This window comes from Theropithecus gelada, chromosome 4 (genome assembly GCF_003255815.1).
Source record: "Theropithecus gelada isolate Dixy chromosome 4, Tgel_1.0, whole genome shotgun sequence".
Taxonomy (NCBI): Eukaryota; Metazoa; Chordata; class Mammalia; order Primates; family Cercopithecidae; genus Theropithecus; species Theropithecus gelada.
The window spans coordinates 27,139,640-27,143,035 of NC_037671.1; positions in this window are offsets into that span (position 1 = coordinate 27,139,640).

Below are 3,396 nucleotides of genomic sequence, written 5' to 3' on the forward strand. Positions count from 1 at the left end.
TGTGATCTTAAAGCAGCAAAAAAGGGCTATATGTGGAAAGCTGTCCGTGATTAGTAACTAAATGAAAAAAAAAAAAAGACAGAAAGAATATATGTTAAATATTGCCATTTTTAGTTTAGAGCAAAGCAAGCAGGAGTGAAACCGTACCCTGAGTAACAGTCCCTGATTCACTAGACTTTCAGAGAGTAAATAGATGATGTATTTGAGCACAGTAGGAACTCCAATGCTGTTTGAATGTTAATTTCAGAAGGGCTAATGTAAACACCCAGCAAGGAGGACAGATTCTTAGCAGGAATCCTGGGTATTGAGGCAAGGCCCTATGCCAGTAACCCATTAAGACATAAATGTCAGCAATAGTTGTTTACTTAGCACTACAGAGTTTGTAAAGTACTTTCATAGATATTCTCTCATTTAATTTAATACTCTCAACAATTTCTTGTGATTAGTATCTTTATACTGTGATCAGGAAATCTTCAGATAATTTAAAGGAATAAACTCTGCCACCTCTACAAAGGCAGAGATCAAGTCTGATCAATTTCCCCACAATATTCCAGGCTCCAGCATATTATCAAAAAAAAAAAAAGTGCTCAAAATGTATTTGGTGAGTGAGTGAATGTAAGCAAATTTGCCCCAGCTCTTCCATTTCTAGATGGGGCACCTGTTTCCACCCAACACGACCACTGCCAGGAGATAGGCAGGCAGCAGGTGACTATATGAAACAAGAGGTCAGGAATAAAAACCAATATGTGCAGTGGCCTCAGCCCCAACTCCTGGAGTAGTGAAAGCCAAACTCTCCAGGGTAGAAACAATGCCAGCTCTAACAGGTGCCTCTGCAGTGCAGACTAACCAGGGGCGACAGATGCCAGCAGTGCAGTCCAGGAGAATACCTGGGGCACTGGGATTTCTGTGAGTTCCAGCTCCCGCACACTCCTGAGATGTCTCTTGCATCAGAATGTGGTGGAATGGTGCACAGACCTGACCTAACGTCTTTGTTCTGCCCCTTACTACTTTCATGAACAAGGGCAAACCATATAACTTCTCTGAGCCTCCAGTTCCTTTCCTATAAAGTAGGGATGATCATAGTTGCTACCTAGCAGGGATAGAAAGGATTAAATAAGATAATGTAGGTAAAGGACTTAGCAGAGCATCTGAGACCTGGTGAGCACTCAATAGTTTGCTATTCATTTCTAATTATGACATGGCAGGCTAATCATAAAAAGTACGGCTACAGAAAATCTTCAGAGAACACATTAAGCAAAGATGTATGTTTGTAAATGCATGCATATTCATATGTGTATGTCTGCATGTGTGTTTAAGAAGAGCAAGGAGTCTGGGTCCTGAGCAGATGTGATTTAACATTTTGGTAATAGAAAAGAGGTTGTTTTGAGAAGCTCTCTGGAGAGTGGGATTCTCCAACCGTGTTAGTGCCCACTTGGAAAATCATTAAGACAATTAATCCTCAGGCCCAAACCAAAGGCTGAAGTCTCCCCAGATCTTTCTCCCCTGTCTGGGCAGCCCTTGTAATATCACTTCACGCACATGGGCACAGTTGAGGATCCGGTAAGAAGAAGGCATTCTAATTGGAAGCGTGCTGTTTCATCAGTCAGCCCCCCAAGTAGTGATGTTTTGCTGCTTGATTATTGTTAAAACTGAAAGTGATGCCACAGCTTGCTGTGCTTTTGTGTCCCAATCACATTTATGTATCAAGAGTCTCTATTCCAACATGGTACCAAGGTGTTATTCCTGCAAATTGAAGATGCCTCCTTTAGCAATTTTGCTCAGCGTCTATAAACATTGAAGAAATAAAAAGAAATGGCTTTTCTATTATCACTAGTCTCCTATCTGAAATTGTTCACATCCCTGTTGTTAATAGAGCAGCACCAATCACTAGAACTCATCACTAGAACTCAGCTGTGCTTTTCCCACTGACAATGTTGCCAAAATCCTCTGAACAGGCTGCGCAGAGGGTCAGAGCCTGGGCTGAGCCATCTTTCTCACTAGAACCACCTGACACAGATCTTAAGAACTGTCATTGAGGGGCCCAGGAGACAAAGAGGAAGGTGCAACTCCACACCAGCCCCCACCCAAAAGAACAGGAAAATCGAGTATTTCCCCAAGCAAAATCGCTTGTGTACTTTATGTCTTTCCAGAAGGGAGAAAAGAGCAGCATGGTATACTCCCCATCCATGTGCCAAATCCTGCTGAGCTGGCATAGGGGTGGCCTGCACCGCTCAATGGGGGCTCATTCTCCTTTTCCAGAGACAGCGCAGCCTGGATGTGGGGTCAGGTGCTCATCGGCCTATTTTAAGGACACCAGAGTCAGAATGCACAGCAGGAATACAGAAAGCCTGATGGGTGGGATGCAAGAAGGGAAGAAAATTGGCTTTGAGTATTACCTTGGTAAAAGAAAACCTGGGTAGCCCCTTCCAGTGGTCCCTAAATGAACTGTCTACTAAACAGGAGTGTCCCAGCGATATTTCTGAAGGCTCAACACAAACGTTTCTGTTCAGTTCCACCAATATATGTAGATTGTGGTCCTAAATGTTGAGTATATGAACGTGACTATAAAAATGAATACAGCACAGTTCTGGTCCTTGAGGAACTCACAAGCTAACATCAGAAGTAGAAAAATTAACACCTCCTCTTAATATGCTATAGTAAATTCAAGATCAGTCAAGGCTCAAGTGTCACAAAAGCTCAGAAGGGCTTTTTAACCCATCCAGCGGCCCAGGGAGGCCATAAAGACAGCCCTTCAGTTTCTTGCCCATCATTCCCAAAAGTTTAAACTCTATGAAGGTCCACCTGCATACCTGCTGCTCACCTGATTCAGGCTGGGTTCCAGAAGCCAAGCTGTGTAACAAGCAGCTGCTGATCTGGACTCTTAGGCACACGGAATGGGAGAGAAGGGCGCACACAGAGACTTTCCAGCAGCCCAGGGTGGCCAGTACCTACAAGAGGGATCCTGTTCTCAAGCCTGGGTTCTCTGAGGCTGGAGATGGAATGGACACAGAAGTTTACTCTGCTTACTACTTGGATGCCTTTAACTCTATTTTCTGTCCCAAAGACTGTAAAACTCCTATATAGATGTCAGAAGCCCAGAGCTTGAGTGGTTTGCAAAATGAACTTTCACTCACCCCTATGGAGAGGACATCAGCTCCCAGCCTAGTTCTTAAGCTACATCTCTTACTGGAAGCAAGAGAATTGAATCAATTAATGTGCACACCAACAGTATAAAACAAAAAATGTGTACATTTCTACAAACCATCCCCAGAACAGCATAATCATTTAGTTTTTTCATTTTGATGGATATTTTAATTATGCTGCATCCATAAAATGGAATCATATATAGCCATCAAAAATCAGATTTTCAAAAAATGATGACAAACTATGATGTTT